Source organism: Oryx dammah, unplaced genomic scaffold (genome assembly GCF_014754425.2).
Source record: "Oryx dammah isolate SB20612 unplaced genomic scaffold, SCBI_Odam_1.1 HiC_scaffold_22, whole genome shotgun sequence".
NCBI classification, from domain to species: domain Eukaryota; kingdom Metazoa; phylum Chordata; class Mammalia; order Artiodactyla; family Bovidae; genus Oryx; species Oryx dammah.
Window position 1 is genome coordinate 11,254,868 of NW_024070206.1, and position 17,479 is coordinate 11,272,346.

Sequence of the window (17,479 nt, forward strand, 5' to 3'; positions counted from 1 at the left end):
AGCCCTCCCCCACCACTGTGAACCCCCCAGGAGATTCAGGACAGACAAAACAGAATACTGGTCCAAATAGTTTAGATGCCTATCAGAGGAATGATCTCAATGAACCCAGTCGCGTGCATCTTCGCATACGTAAGAAAGTGCTAAAATCATTGACTTGAAATGTCTGGCTTTTCTTTCATTAACAGTAATCTTTTGATATTCCAACTACCTGGTTTTTGTTGCAAAAATTCCCGTATATCCTGATTTCTCCTTTACTCTTTGGAGCAGGCCCTCAGAGCTACTGGAGAGATGGCCACCTGGGCTTAAGTCTTCAGACAGTCTCCTAAATAAAACACAATTCCTGGAGTACCCTGGTAGTCCAGTGGTTGAGAATCATCTGCCTGCCAAAGCAAGGGGCATGAGTTCGATCCCTGGTCCAGCAAGATCCCATATACCACGGGGCAACTAAGTGCATACACCCCAACTACTAGCCCAGAGCCTGTGCCCTGCAACAAGAGAAGCCACAGCGGTGAGAAGCCCAGACACACCAACTGGAGAGTACCTCTGCTCGCTACAGCTAGAGAAAGCCCGAGCACAGCAACGGAGACCCAGTGCAGCCAAAAATAAATAAATAAATATCTTTTTAAGCCTAATTCTCAGCTTTAGGGTGTGCAGTTTTGTTGTTTTTTCGGTTGACACAACTCTTTGCATACGAATGTTTCTGCGTGAATTGCACTGTTAACCTTAAAATTAATGTTTTCTTTAAAAGAAGCACATTCTCTTCTCCCACAGTAATTTCATTTCCAAGTTTTTTTTTAATGTCCATCAATTTTCATTATTTTCCTCTCCATTTTCTCCCAAGCACTTAGGTTTACCATTAGAGTCTTAACAATCGCAATAACCTCCTACACGATTCTCTGCCTCCGAGCCCTCCTACCCTGGTGTCCTGTATGGGAGGAAAGACTTTCCCTCAATTCTGCTAGTTTCATTAGGGGGATCTACTAAATAAACTGACAACAGGCAGACTAACAGGAGGAAAAGATACAAATATATTAATTCTTAATATTATGTGCATAAGGACATCACGGGGAGGGGGAGAATGAATATTCAAAGAAACAGTGAGATTCAAGAGCTTTATATCATCTTAATAGCAAAAGGGGAGGGAGAATGCAAGCAATTTAAAGGAGAGCAAGTGATGTTTAAGAAAGATAAATGGGCCCTTTGGAGAATAGATGAGAGGTATGATCGTTGTCTTTGTTCAGTTGCTAAGTCATGTCCAGTTCTTTGTGACCCCACGGACTGCAGCATGCCAGGCTTCTCTATCCTTCACTATCTCCCAGAGTTGACTCCAACTCATGTCCATTGAGTCAATGACGCCATCCAACCATCTCATCCTCTGCCACCCCCTTCTCCTCCTGCCCTCAATCTTTCCCAGCATCAGGGTCTTTTCCAATGAGTTGGCTCTTCACATCAGGTAGCCAAAGTAATGGAGCTTCAGCTTCAGCATCAGTCCTTCCCATGAATATTCAAGGTTAATTTCCTTTAGCATTGACTGGTTTGCTCTCCTTGCAGTCCAAGGGACTCTCAAGAGTCTTCTCCAGCACTGCCACTCAAAAGCACCAATTCTTTGGTGCTCAGCCTTGTCAATGGTCCAGTACTCACATTTATACATGACTACTAAAAGACCATAGCTTTGACTAGACAGACCTTTGCTGGCAAATAATGTCTCTGCTTTTTAGTATGCTGTCTAAGTTTGTCATAGCTTTTCTTCCAAGGAGCAAGTGTCTCTTAACTTCACGGCTACAGTCACCGTCCGCAGTGATTTTGGAGCCGAAGAAAAGGAAATCTCTCCCTGTTTCCACTTCTCCCCCTTCTGTTCGCTCTGCGTGATGGGAAGTGTGGCAGTTTGGGATAATGTTTGTCTAGGTGTGGCCTCAACTTCTTGTTTCCTCTCTTGCAATGACTCAGCCTTCCCTGGAGGACAAAACTCCCCGCAGGGGATCTATCACTATTGAGTTTCTCTTGGAGGATCTGTCTTGAGGAAGCTAAGAGGAGTTCAGAGCAAACCTCTCCCTGCACTTGATGTTTTTTCAGGTACCTTCGGCTCAAAATAATCAGTACACCTAAGTGTCCTGAAATCCTTGAGTTCCCTCCACACAGACATTAATCCTCCAGAACACAACCTTCACCATCGCTCTCTACTCAAAAACCTTCATTAGCTTCCTAATGGCCTGTGCAATGAGTTCCAAAATACTTGTCATGTTATTAAAGATACGCATGAAGGTGCTCAGGACCTCCTTCTCCTCCAGCCTATTCCTCAGGTTTTAAGCAAGGTTTCTCAGTATCAGCGTTATTGACACTTTGGACCTGGTGGTTTTGTGTCGTTGGGGACTGTCCTGTGTATGTCCTTGAACTTTTAGCAACATCCCTGGCTTGGACCCACTATGTGCCAGTAGCACTTCCCACCCTGATTACAACAACCAAGCATGTCTCTTGACACTGAGTAATGTCCCCAGGGAGGGCAGAATCACCCGGCTGAGAGCTACCACTCTCAGGAAACTCAGGTCAATTCATCGTTCTCCCATTAAAGTAAGATTTTTAAGGCGTTTGTTTACTCACTCATTCATGCGTGTATGTGTTGGTTTCGCTATGTGGCTTCCCCTTTTAGAATACCTCAAAAAGCTTTAAACCTTGGGGAAATGGGGTTCTTAACTTTAAGAAAGATACAGATCAGATCATCTCTTATTCTGGCCAACAAAGGCCTCCAACATCCAGACCCAGCCTTATCTGCCTCATCTCACATCAGTTCAGCCTCACACCCTTCACTTCAGGCAAACAGTTCTTGAATACACAGTGTCTCAGCTTCCCACCTCCCCAGGGGTCATTCCCTCTGCCTTCATGGAGGTCCATGGATTTTCCTGGTCCCGATCACTCAGGGTTCTCAGCACCAACACTGGGCTCCCCTGAACCGCCTATGGCCCCAAGCACACCTCCAGCCACGTTCCCAGCACACAGATAGAACTGTATACTTGTTTCTCTGATGCTCCAAACAGACCATGAATAACTTAAGGAATAATACTTATCATTGGTGTGATACTTATTGTTTCTACAAATCCAGGCAGAGAGCGTGTGGTATAAAGTCATAATAAAGATAGCTAGCATGTTGCTGCTATTGTTGTTGCTGTTCATTCACTCAGTCATGTCTGACTCTTTGCAACCCCATGGACTGCAGCACACCAGGCTTCCCTGTCCTTCACTATCTCCCAGAGCTTGCACAAACTCATGTCCATTGAGCCAATGATGCCATCCAACCATCTCATCCTCTGTCACCCCCTTCTCCTCCTGCCTTCAATCTTTCCCAGCATCAGGGTTTTTTCCCAGTTATCTCTTCACATCAGGTAGTCAAAGTATTGGAGCTTCAATTTCAGCATCAGTCCTTCCAATGAATATTCAGGATTGATTTCCCTTAGGATTGACTGGTTTGATCTCCTTGCAGTCCAAAGGACTCTCAAAAAACTTCTCCATCACCACAATTCAAAAGCATCAGTTCTTCAGAGCTCAGCCTTCTTTATATATTGAGTGCTTACTGCATGTCAGGAGCTGTTCAAAGCACTTCAGTTCAATTCAGTTACTCAGTCATGTTAACTCTTTGTGACCCCACGGACTGCAGCAAACCAAGCTTCCCTGTCCATCACTAACTCCCAGAGCCTACTCAAATTCATGTCCATCCAGTCGGTGATGCCATCCAACCATCTCATCCTCTGTTGTCCCCTTCTCCTCCCGCCTTCAGTCTTTCCCAATATCTGGGTCTTTTCAAAGGAGTCAGTTCTTTGCATCAGGTGGCCAAAGTATTGGAGTATCAGCGTCAGTGTTTCCAGTGAATATTCAGGACTGATTTCCTTTAGGATGGACTGGTTGGATCTCCTTGCAGTCCAAAGGACTCTCAAGAGCCTTATCCAACACCACAATTCAAAAGCATCAATTCTTCAGCGCTCAGCTTTCTTTATAGCCCAACTCTTACATCCATACATGACTACTGGAAAAACCATAACTTTGACTAAACAGAACTTTGTTGGCAAAGTAATGTCTCTACTTTTTAATATGCTATCTAGGTCGGTCATAACTTTTCTTCCAAGGAGCAAGCACCTTTTAAATTCATGGCTGCAGTCACCATCTGCAGTGATTTTGAAGCCCCCCAAAATAAAATCTAACATTGTTTCCACTGTTTCTCCATCTATTTTCCATGAAGTGATGGGACCAGATGCCATGATCTTTGTTTTCTGAATGTTGAGTTTTAAGCCAACTTTTTCACTCTCCTCTTTCACTTTCATCAAGAGGCTCTTTAGTTCTTCTTCACTTTCTGCCATAAGGGTGGTATCCTCTGCATATCTGAGGTTATTGATATTTCTTCCAGCAATCTTGATTCCAGCTTGTGCTTCATCTAGCCTCACATTTCTCATGATGTACTCTGCATATAAGTTAAATAAGCAGGGTGACAATAGACAGCCTTGACATACTCCTTTCCCAATTTGGAACCAGTCTGTTGTTCCATGTCCAGTTCTAACTGTTACTTCCTGACTTGCATACAGATTTCTCTGGAGGCAGGTCAGGTGGTCTGGTATACCCATCTCTTTCAGAATTTTCCAGTTTGTTGTGACCACACAGTCAAAGGCTTTGGCATAGTCAATAAAGCAGAAGTACATGATTTTCTGGAACTGTCTTGCTTTTTCGATGATCCAACAGATGTTGGCAATTTGATCTCTGGTTCCTCTGCCTTTTCTAAAACCAGCTTAAACATCTGGAAGTTCACGGTTCACGTATTGCTGAAGCCTGGCTCGGAGAATTTTGAGCATTACTTTACTAGCATGTGAGATGAGTGCAATTGTGCGGTAGTTTGAGCATTCTTTGGCATTGCCTTTCTTTGGAATTGGAGTGAAAACTGACCTTTTCCAGTCCTAGGGCCACTGCTGAGTTTTCCAAATTTGCTGGCATATTGACTGCAGCACTTTCACAGCATCATCTTGTAGGATCTGAAATAGCTCAACTGGAATTCCATCACCTGTGCTAGCTTTGTTCATAGTGATGCTTGCTAAGGCCCACTTAAGCCTTCACATTCCAGGACATCTGGCTCTAGGTGAGTGATCACACCATCATGGTTATCTGGGTCATGAAGATCTTTTTTTGTGTAGTCCTACTGCATATTCTTGTCACCTCTTCTTAATAGCTTCTGCTTCTGTTAGGTTCCTACCATTTCTGTCCTTTATTGAGCCCATCTTTGCATGAAATGTTCCCTTGGCATCTCTAATTTTCTTGAAGAGATCTCTAGTCTTTCCCATTCTATTGTTTTCCTCTATTTCTTTGCATTGATCACTGAGGAAGGTTTTCTTATCTCTTCTTGCTATTCTTTGGAACTCTGTGTTCAAATGGGCACTTAACATGTTTTTATTAACTCAGTTATTCTTTGAAACATTGCAGCACAGTAGTAAAAAATCTGCCTGCCAAGCAGGAGTCCTGGGTTCAATACCTGGGTTTCCATGACTAACTGGGACTGACTTCAGGAATGCAAAGATACTCTACTATTAGGAAATGCAATATATAATTTACCTTGTCTGGGAATGAAAAGAGAAAAGAGTCTTATTATTTCCATAGAAGCTGAAAAAATATTTCATACTGATAAAAATGTAATGTCTAGTCTTAATAAAATCACTTGCTAGATAGATACCTTCTTTACTTAAATTAATATTTATTGAACACTTGCTATATGCCAGGCACAGTTTTAGGCATTTGGAATATGGCAGTGAATATAATAGGCAAAAATCTCTGCCCTCTTGAGGCTTACACTTTAGTAATGAAGACAGACAATAAATAATAAGCATAATGATTAAGTAAATTAAGGGCTTTCCAGGTGGCACAGCAGTAAAGAATCCACCTGCCGATGCAGGAGAGGCAGCAGGCTTGGGCTCAGACCTTGGGTCAGGAAGATGCCCTGGAAAAGGAAACGGCACCCACTCCAGAATTCTTGCCTAGAAAATTCCGTGGACAGAGAAGCCCGGTGGGCTACAGTCCGTGGGGTTGCAAAGAATCAGACAGGACTGATCAACTGAGCATACACAGAAATTATCTAGGATATTAGAAGATGATAAGTGGAATGGAAAATTGGAAGAGCTGGGAATGTAAGCAACAATGATTTTAAATGGAGTAGTCAAGGATAGGCTCAGTGAGGTGTTAACATTTGCACAAACACCTGAGGGAGGTGAGTGAGGCGTGTAGATATCTGAACTAAGGACGTGTTCCGAGCAGAGAAAACATGCCAGTTGCATTGAAGAAATAGCAAGGAGGCCAGTATAACTGGCACTTATTTGAGTATAAACTGTCAGGTAATATGTGACGTTTAGAGGTGTGACCACCACACCCTCACAGAACCACCTCAAAAGGCAGAAAGAAAAGTATCTCTTACCATGTTTCTTTTTATCAGAGAGGAAAATATGTCTTGAAGCTCTACAGCAGACTGTATAACACTATCAAATCTCCCTTAAATTAATCTATAAATTTAATAGGATCCCATTTTTTTAAAGCAGTATTTTTTTTTTAGTGTGCAAACTAAACTGATTCTCAAACTAAACTAAACTTGAGAACTGATTCTCAAGTTCATACACAAGAAAAAAAACAAGTAAGAATAAACGTGAAAATTCTAAAACATAAGCACAAATTAGGGCAACATACCTTATCAGCATTAAGATAACTGGGTCATAATCTGAAAGAAAATAAAGTTAGATCCCTACCTCACACCTTATACTAAAATAAACTCCAGATTGATCAAAGAGGGAAGAGACTAAGTGGTTAGAGATGGTAATGGACAGGAGACTGAATTTTCATTGTAAACTCTCTGTATCTTTTAAATTTTGTAGTGCCTGCACTGCATATTTAAAATTAACAAAAATGTGTTTAAAATACTCATCTTACAAAAGATTAATTGTATTTAACATATACTCAGGTTCTTATGCAAACAATAGATTGTAGTAGAAAGAATCCAGACTTGAGAATCAAGTTTTGATTTTATACTATTCACTTGTAACCTTGGGCAAGTCATTGCATCTTCACTTTATCTCTAAAGTGTGAGTATTAGATTAGGTAGAAACAGTGTCAGACTTTATTTTTGGGGGTTCCAAAATCACTGCAGATGGTGATCGCAGCCATGAAATTAAAAGACCTTGGAAGGAAAGTTATGACCAACCTAGATAGTATATTCAAAAGCAGAGACATTACTTTGCCAACAAAGGTCCGTCTAGTCAAGGCTATGGTTTTTCCAGTAGTTATGTATGGATGTGAGAGTTGGACTGTGAAGAAAGCTGAGCGCCAAAGAACTGATGCTTTTGAACTTCGGTGTTGGAGAAGACTCTTGAGAGTCCCTTGGACTGCAAGGAGATAAAAGCAGTCCATCCTAAAAGAGATCAGTCCTGGGTGTTCATTGGAAGGACTGATGTTGAAGCTGAAACCCCAATACTTTGGCCACCTGATGTGAAGAGTTGACTTATTGGAAAAAACCCTGATGCTGGGAGGGATTGGGGGCAAGAGGAGAAGGAGACGACAGAGGATGAGATGGCTGGATGGCATCACCGACTCAATGGACATGAGTTTGGGTAAACTCCGGGAGTTGGTGATGGACAGGGAGGCCTGTAGTGCTGTGATTCACGGGGTCGCAAAAAGTCGGATACGACTGAGCGACTGAACTGAGTCTCTTTTAAAGCTAAATTCTGTAACACTTAATTTTAAGCTTATAAACTGACCTAAGACTACTTTGATCTTCTATAACCAGTTTTGCCAGCTGCTCTAATATATACCAGATGATCTGGTGTGGAATTTAATATCAAATATTATACAGAGATTACTCTACTCATGCAATTACAATTGAATGAAAACAACGTGCAAACTGCATCTTAGGTTTCAGCCGGGAGATTCTGGGCAGTTAGTTGGTTCTCTCATGCATCAAACATTTGAGAAAAGGATCACCTCATGGCATCGGCTGCTTGGGATGATAAGGCTGAAGACTCATACCAGAGGGCAGCATACATTCACAGCCTATCAGCCATCCATGAATCAGAGCCCAGTGTCCAGTTTGGGGCTTATGTGGATCTTTGATCTTTTGGCCATCTCCTTTAAATACCTCCATCGAAAGAAAGAAAAAGGATGAAACATAAGTCAGTCTACTTTTTAACAACTTTACTAAGTGAAAGTGGTTATTAGCTATGTGAGCCAGTAGGTAAATCATTTTATATGTCTCAAGGAATTTAGTAACTAAAGACATCTAAGTCATGATCTAGTCTGAATCACAGATTTCACAGATGAGAAAAGTGAGGATTAGAGGAGTCAAAATGACTTGTTTAATGTACACAGCTGGTCCCTGGCAAATTCATGGTAAAAATTTCAGTGTTTCCACTCTTGATCCAAAGCTGTTTCCAGTTGTGATCTTGTGTCTTTAAATTACCTTCCAAACTGCAGTATGATTTACTGCCTTCCAAAAGTGTGTTTTATGTCTGATACTGGCTTGGCTCTATCTGCTGTCTGGACACTGAAGTTCTATGACCTGAGGAGTAGATAGAGCTTCTGAGCAAGAAACTGAGGGAGGGAACGAAAGAGAATGTGGAGCCTCCAGCTTAGACCTGCCCTTGAGAAGCTCTTGCCCAACCCTCCCTGCCATCGCCAGTCTCCCATCACCTCCCCAGGAATACTTGTGTCTAACATTTTTCTTAAAACCTTCAGTTCCTTCTTTCCCACTTCCATCCTCAGCCAAGATGATTCTTAGAGTTCATAAGCTTCTCTCAGACACATGCCCAACCTAATTCTACCCAGGAAACAGCTGTCAGCAAATCTCCTTGGAGGTTCGTATTTCCCTTTAACTTAAGTAGGTCATTGCTCTGAAGGAAGTGTAAAGACGGAATGAATGAAAATAAGCTGATGAATTCAGCTTGGTGAGATCTGTAAAAAATGCAGGGAGATGGCAGAGCAGCAGGGCTGGACCAGCAAGGAAATCTTCCTATGACTCGGAACTTACAAAATACCCAGTCAGACAGGCAGAGTGAACACTCAAGGGACCTTAATCATAAAGACATGAAGTTTCTATCTTGTCTGTGTCTATCTTCTCAAAGATAGAAGGACTCAACATCAGAGACCAGCTTGCCTGGCAGGATGACATTTTTCCAGTTGAAAAGAGGTGCTTGGGGCTGAAAAGATGGAGATGTGTGACCCACAGTGCAGAGGTCTGATTAACATGATTGATGTCCTTCCAACAAAAATCAAATGGTCTATTTCTTGCCCCAGCAAGTTGCCACATCTCCCTTTGAAGAGTCCATTCAGAGACGTAAAAGTTTACTGTCCACAAAATAAGCAACCTTGGTTGGAAGCAGGCTCTTGGGTAAAATACCCTGTGAGATTAGGCTGGGAGAAACCAGAGTAAAGTGATAAGGATGACACTTGTGGGGAAAGTAAGGAGAATCACAAAAAGGAAACACAGCCCCTGTGAGGAAGGGAGCACGGCTGGCAGGGAGCAACCCTGGTTTATTCTTTTTTTTAATTAATTTATTTATTTAGGCTCTGCAGGGTCTTTGCTGCCATGCATTGGCAACAAAGTTGTGGCAACCGGGGGCTACTCTCCAGTTGTGGTGCTCAGGCTTCTTATTTTGGTGATTTCCCTTGTTGCAGAGCCCAGGCTCCAGAGCGTGGACTTCCATAGCTGAAGTGCATGGGCTTAGTTGCTCCATAAGCACATGGGATCTTCCTGGACCAGGTTAAAACCTATGTTCCCAGCACTGGCAGGCAGATTCTTAACCACTGGACCACCAGGGAAGTCCCTGGTTTATTCTCGAATATGAATGCCAGGAGACTTTGGTACAGTTCACTCTCATCTCTCTCAGTTCAGTTCAGTTCAGTTCAGTCGCTCAATCATGTCCGACTCTTTGCGACCCCATGAATGGCAGCACGCCAGGCCTCCCTAATTCCCAGAGTTCACTCAAACTCACATCCATTGAGTCCGTGATGCCATCCAGCCATCTCATCCTCTGTCGTCCCCGTCTCCTCCTGCCCCCAATCCCTCCCAGCATCAGACTCTTTTCCAATGAGTCAACTCTTCACATGAGGTGGCCAAAGTACTGGAGTTTCAGCTTCAGCATCATTCCTTCCAAAGAACACCCAGGACTGATCTCCTTTGGGATGGACCGGTTGGATCTCCTTGCAGTCCAAGGGACTCTCAAGAGTCTTCTCCAACACCACAGTTCAAAAGCATCAATTCTTCAGCACTCAGCTTTCTTCACAGTCCAACTCTCATATCCATACATGACCACTGCAAAAACCATAGCCAGACTAGATGGACCTTTGTTGGCAAGGTAATGTCTCTGCTCATGAATATGCTATCTAGGTTGGTCATAACTTTCCTTCCAAGGAGTAAGCGTCTTTTAATTTCATGGCTGCAGTCACCATCTGCAGTGATTTTGAAGCCCCAAAAAATAAAGTCTAACACTGTTTCCCCATCTATTTCCCATGAAGTGATGGGACCAGATGCCATGATCTTCGTTTTCTGAATGTTGAGCTTTGAGCCAGCTTTTTCACTCTCCTCTTTCACTTTCATCAAGAGGCTTTTTAGTTCCTCTTCTCTTTCTGCCGTAAGGGTGGTGTCATCTGCATATCTGAGGTGATTGATATTTCTCCTGGCAATCTTGATCCCAGCTTGTGCTTCTTCCAGCCCAGCGTTTCTCATGATGTACTCTGCATATAAGTTAAATAAGCAGGGTGACAATAGACAGCCTTGACATACTCCTTTTCCTATTTGGAACCAGTCTGTTGTTCCATATCCAGTTCTAACTGTTGCTTCCTGACCTGCATATAGGTTTCTTAAGAGGCAGGTCAGTCAAAGGCTTTGGCATAGTCAATAAAGCAGAAATAGATGTTTTTCTGGAACTCTCTTGCTTTTTCCATGATCCAGCGGATGTTGGCAATTTGATCTCTGGTTCCTCTGCCTTTTCTAAAACCAGCTTGAACATCAGGGAGTTCACAGTTCACGTATTGCTGAAGCCTGGCTTGGAGAATTTTGAGCATTACTTTACTAGCGTGTGAGACAACTGCAATTGTGTGGTAGTTTGAGCTTTCTTTGGCATTGCCTTTCTTTGGGATTGGAATGCAAACTGACTTTTTCCAGTCCTGGGGCCACTGCTGAGTTTTCCAAATTTGCTGGCTTATTGAGTGCAGCACTTTCACAGCATCATCTTCCAGGATTTGAAATAGCACAACTGGAATTCCATCACTTCCACTAGCTTTGTTCGTAGTGATACTTTCTAAGGCCCACTTGCCTTCACATTCCAGGATGTCTGGCTCTAGGTGAGTGATCACACCATCGTGATTATCTTGGTCTCAAACTCAAAATCATCTCTCTCAAAACCACCTTAAAACTTGGCTTCCTGTCAAGTGCAGCAAAGTTTGTTCCACTGCTACCAATTCACACACCATCTCATCACTAGATAAGGTCCATTTTGCAACAGCTATCCTTATCAAGCTGGAGGATCTTAACTTCCTGAAGACAGAAACACATATAGGTCTTGCCAGCATTATCCCTAAAACTTTGACTCTTAAGCTACATAGGGATGCAGACCAGAAATCTGTTGCTACTCAAGGTGAGGTGCCCCCTAAGGCTACTCTGCACTGTTAGCCTAAGGACATGTTTCCATTTGTTCACTTGAGCATTAAATATTTGAGGAGCATCATCTAAGAAGCATCAGGCAGTATGCAAAGAGAAAGAGAGGTGAGAAAATGGCCCTCTTGAACTTTATGCTCTAGTCTGGAGAAGCACTTACCAAGAGAAATAACAATGTGAGTCGCATATGGAATTCCAAATTTTTTAGTTGCCATGTTTAGAAAAGGTAATAAGAAACAAGTGACATTGATTCTGGTAATATATTTGATTTGATTCAACAGATCCCAATATTATCATTTCAATATGTAATCAATATTTAAAATCATTAATTATATATTTTACACTGTTTTGTATTAAGTCTTTGAAATCTAGTGGGGTTTTTTTATGTCCCATATCTATTTAGACACTAAATTTTTGTTAGGAAAAACTGTATCTGTATTTATATTTCATAAATATTCATTGATAAAGTAGGTTCCCATGCCTTAAGATTTTATAAATATTCTTAAAAGCTTTCTAATAACTGTATTAATAGTTCTTAAGTTTAAATTAATCAAAGTGTTAGTAGCTCAGTCACGTCCGACTATTTGCAACCCTATGGTCCGTCCGTGAAATTCTCTAGGCAAGGATACTGGAGTGGGTTGCCATTGTCTTCTCCAGGGGATCTCCCATACTTGTGGATCAAACTGAGGTCTTCATTGCAGGCAAATTCTTTACCATCTGAAAATTTAATCAAAGTTAATCATTAAACTTCAATTAGTCAGTGAAGCTACCCACTTCCAAGTGCTCCATAACCACAGGCAGCTAGTGGCCACCATATAAGATAATGTGGGTCCAGAAGGAAAGAAAAACAGTAATCAAAAGAACTCATAAGCAACTGTAAGTGATCAGAAGTATAGATACATAGTGTTAGGTGATGGTGTAATATCTGACTTTGTCTAGGGGAACTGCTGTTTAAGATTCTGAAGATTAACCCAGCAAGAGACCACAGATAGGAAGAAAGGCTTTCCTGGCAAAGACACAAGCGTGTACCAAGGCCCTGAGGCATAGCAGAAGATAATAAGGCCTGTTTTAGTCAGCCTCCTGTGGGGAAAGACACAGCTTCTCTGGACCAGGAAATTTAAGGAGTGTTTACTAGATGAGGCCAGGGTATAGGGAAGATAGTACAGAATGGTATGGTACCCTAGGCTAGCCACTTGCAGCCAACTGTTAGCAACCACCATGCCACCACCACCCCAGCTTAAAGGCACAAGAGAATAAGGCAGTTATTGGAATCTAGAATAGACAGACATGTGGGAGGGCCATGTAACAGGAGCTGTGGGCTGCAGTAGAGGGGATGCAACCAGCCCACAGAGACCCGACAGGGCAGTAGGAAGGGAGACAAACAGCCCACCTTCACATTCCTTCTGCCCTCCAGCCTCCTGGGGGTATCTCCCATTGGTCAAGCCCAGCCACAGCAGAAGTTAAGAAATCTCACTGAGGCAGAACATGCAGGTCAGCCTTGGGGCACAGAGGAGCACAAACAAAGGTGGAGAATAATCTGGAAGGACAAACAGAAGATCTTCAGCTCAGGGGTGTGTGTATCAGTTTATTCTTGGTGCTGTAACAAATTATTACCATTCCAGTCACTTCAAATGAATCAAATTTTTTATTTTACAGTTCTGAAGCCTTAAAATTGAGGTGTCAATAAGGTTGTCTGCCTACTAGAGGAAGTATTATCTTCTGCCTCTTCCAGTTACCAAAGACTACCTGTGTTCCTTTCTTAAAAATTATTTTATTATTCTTATTATAATTATATTTATTTTTTGGCTGTGCTTGCAGGGCATATGGGATCTTAGTTTCCCGACCAGGGATAGAACCCATGACCCCTGTATTGGAAGCACGGAGTCTTAACCACTGAACCACCAGGGAAGTCCCCACTGGTGTTCCTTGATGCGCAGTCCCCCCCTTATAACACTGTGACCTCTGCTTCCACTGGCACATGTCCTTCTCTGCCTTCAGTTCTCCTCCTTTGCTCTTATAAGGACCTTTCTGATTATCCTGGGACTACCTGGATAACAGAGGGTAATTTTCCTGTCTCAAGACCCCTAACTTGATCACATCTGCAAAGTTCCTTTTCCATATAAAGTCACATTCAGATGTCTTGGTGAGTAGGCTATGCACATCTCTGGAGGACCCTTATTGTGTCTACCACGATATGTCAAGAAAGTAAAAGAATGCTACTATGATGGCATGGAAAGGGCAAGAGGGGAGTATGGAGAGTCAGGTGATGAGGAGCTAGGAAGGAAGCGCACTGGCAAAGGTTTGTAGACCAGAGTAAGGATTTTGTTCTGTATCTTGAGACAATGCAAAGTCACTGAGCTTGCACTTTGAAGAAATGCACTGCGACTACAAAATAAAACCATAGACTGAAACGAGGCAGAAACACACTGAAAGTGAGTTGAGAAAATGCACAGTAATTAGATGATTGAAGATAACGGCTTGGACTAAGGAGGTGGCAATAACGATGGAGAAAAGTGGAAGGATTTGAGAGATACTGAGGAAGCAAAACTTGTAGGATTTAGTGATAGATCAGCTAAGGAACAAGGAGTGAGGTTGAGGGCCGTGTTAAAGATTTCTGACTTGCTCAACTGGATAGATTCAGTTCACCACAACAGAGAACCTATGCTCAGGACAGGTTTATTTGGGGAACAGGGGATGTGGTTTTGAACACTGTGGTTTGAAATGACTTTAAGAGAATCAAATAGAAAATTCAGTGGGCAGTTGGACATAGAAGAGGTTGCAAAGTTTCCTCTGGGTTTCGGAGGAAATTTCAAATACTCAGGTTTTGGGTGGTCATTGAAGCCTTGCTTATGAATGAGATCAACTCAAATAGAAGCCAGTTAGAAGAGTGTCTAGGACCCACCCTTGAGAGGCTTGAACATTTAACAGCCAGAGAGAGAGTGACAAGATAAAAGAGGGACCAGGAGACCGAAGCAACACGAAAGTCGAAGAAATCAATGATTTAGAGAAGAAGTGGTCACCAAGGTTGACGGCTCCTGACAGTTCAGTAGATGGGTTTCTACAAAGATTAATGCCAATTCACCCACATTGTCAGTCCATCAGATTCTGGTGGAGCAGTTTACACCCTTGAGGCCAGGTGGTGCCTACCATGCCTCTTCATCCATTCAAGTAAATCAAGGTCATGACGGTTGATTTATAGGTAGGCACAAAACCCGTGAAAGCCAATGAGATCCATCCGTGGGACTTCTAGGAGAGTATCACTCGTTCCCACTATCTTAAAACTAGAGAAGATATGGGACCCAAACTGTTGCTACTCCCTTGCTACTACATTAAGCCTAGGAGTAAGGGCTTCCCTGGCAGCTCAGATGGTAAAGAATCTGCCCGCAATGCGGGAGACCTGGGGTTCAATCTGTGGGTTGGGAAGATCCCCTGGAGGAGGGCATGGAAAGCCACTCCAGTATTCTTGCCTGGAGAATCTTCATGGACAGAGGAGTCTGGCAGGCTACGACAGTCCATGAGGTCGCAAAGAGTCAGACACGACTGAGAGACTAAACACAGGAGTAAAGGCAACACTTGGCAGAAAACAAAGATGGTGAGAAACCAGTTATGACATCTCTTTGCCACTTACTTCAGCTGTGCTCGAAACTTGATCTAGCCTTACACTTTCAATGAAGATGAACCAATAAATTCCTTTTTTGTATAAGTCAAGTACAAAACACCACCTACAATGGAAAGAATGCTAAATTTTATGAGAAGATAAATGAAATGGAACTTTTGTCTTAAACCTCTAGAAGAAAAATGTCTAATGGGTCAAGATGATCACGGGATTGACTGAAATGTTCATTAAAATCATAATAAAGCCATGAAAACAGATGGGAGACAGAATCTTGGAAACAGAAAAATAAAATATATGAAAATAACAGAAGAGTTTCCGTGTTCATGAACTCCAATTTAAGGTGAAATGCTCAAAAATAAATAAGAATATATAGAGAGAGAAAAATTAAAATCCTAGACTTTTAAAGTAACTGCTTTTATTTTTTTTTTCCTTTTCTTTTTGGCCAAACCATACAGCATGTAGGATCCCTGACCAGGGATCAAATCTGTGCTCCCTACAGTGTGGGAACATAGCGTCCTAACCACTGGAACTCCAGGGAATTTCAGTAACTTCTTTATTGCCACCAGAAATCTAGTTTCAAATTTTTTCTTGTTCTCCTTTGTTCTGAGTTTGTATTTTTCATGCGCCTTGAAATAGCAATTTTACAGATGTATGAATTGTAATATTCATGATTTCCATGGCATTGCTATTGTACTGAGTAATTATAATTTTCATTGACACAAAAGATACAATTTCCCTGGACTTGCTTAGGAGAACTTAAGATTGTTGCTAGGCACCTTACAAAAGTAATTATCCCCTTTGTGGGGATTGAGGAATCTAACCTTAATTAACTTTTACATTTGGAAACTTAAATTTATTGACTTTGTCTTCTTTGAACGCTTTTATTGAAAATTCACCAAAATGTGGGGCTATCATGACTCAAGAGATGGATCCTATAGAAAGAAATCTACAAACATGTGCAGAGCACCCACCTGAGGCAAAATAATGAGCTAGGTGCACTAGAGGCTTGAAGCTTGAACCTCATTCCCCACAGAGCTTAAAATCTGGTGACAGAGGTAGGACCTACTCATGAAGAATCAAATATCAATATAAACCAATTAGTGATAAATGATTTTTTTTAAGTTGTGCAAAGACGTAGATGCTAGAAGAGCAAAAAATCAGTGTGAATTAGAATCTCTTGAGGGTTGGTTCGAGTGAATGGACAAAAAAGAAGTGAAGGGCTCTGTAGGCAGAAAGATCTGTGCAAATAAGCCACCATTGGAGAAAGACTTGCAGGTAACTATATTATAGAAAAATCTGGCTGAAGCAGTGATTCTTCTTATGGAGTTTTAGTTGTGCGGGATAGGGGAGGGGAGGGTGGAGTTTAAAAGGTAAGGAGGGCAGTGAAAGAAAACCTGCAAAACTTCTGCTTCATCTTATAGGAAATAAAGTGTTGAAGATGATCTTAAAGATTAAATCAGTAGACACTGACCATCTCTCTTTCTCATTTTCAAAGCTGTCTTAGCTATTGATGCAAGTGCCTGGACTTGGTCTGTGGGTGAAACAATAAGCTTTTGTTGACTAATGCAGTGGAAAAAGAAAAGTGAGAAACTGGAGGGTAGGGTCAGTGGAACTTATCCTACTAATACAGCTAGGCTTGCACTATGAATATCTTATATAGTTGCCACAGGGAAGATGGATTTTACAAGGATGAAGCTGGAATGAGCTCAGGCAGAAGGCCACTGCAAAATCCCAGGCAAAAGTTCACAAGGGCCTGTACTAAGGTAGAAACAGTAGAAATGAAGAAAAAGAGGGACTTCTTGGGTGGTCCAACGGTTAAGAATCTGCTTGCCAATGCAAGGGACACAGTTTCGATCCCTGGTCCAGGAACATCCCACATGCCATGGAGCAACTACGTTTGTGCCTCACAACTACTGAAGCCCAGGCTCGGAAACAAGAAGCCACCACGAGAAGTCTGCACATGGCAACTAGAGAGTAGTCCCCACGCAGTGCAACTGGAGAAGACCCATGTGCAGCAACAGAAGCCAGTGCAGCCAGAAACAAATAAATAAACGGGGATAAGTGGTGCTTTCAGTGAGTAAGAGCATTTGGCATTTATGAAGTATATACTTTGTTTGCATACATTTTTGTCTGTTATAATCCACCTAGACCAGAGCAAGCTAGTCTGCCTTCCACCGCCAACTCATGTGCCGAAAGGTAACACA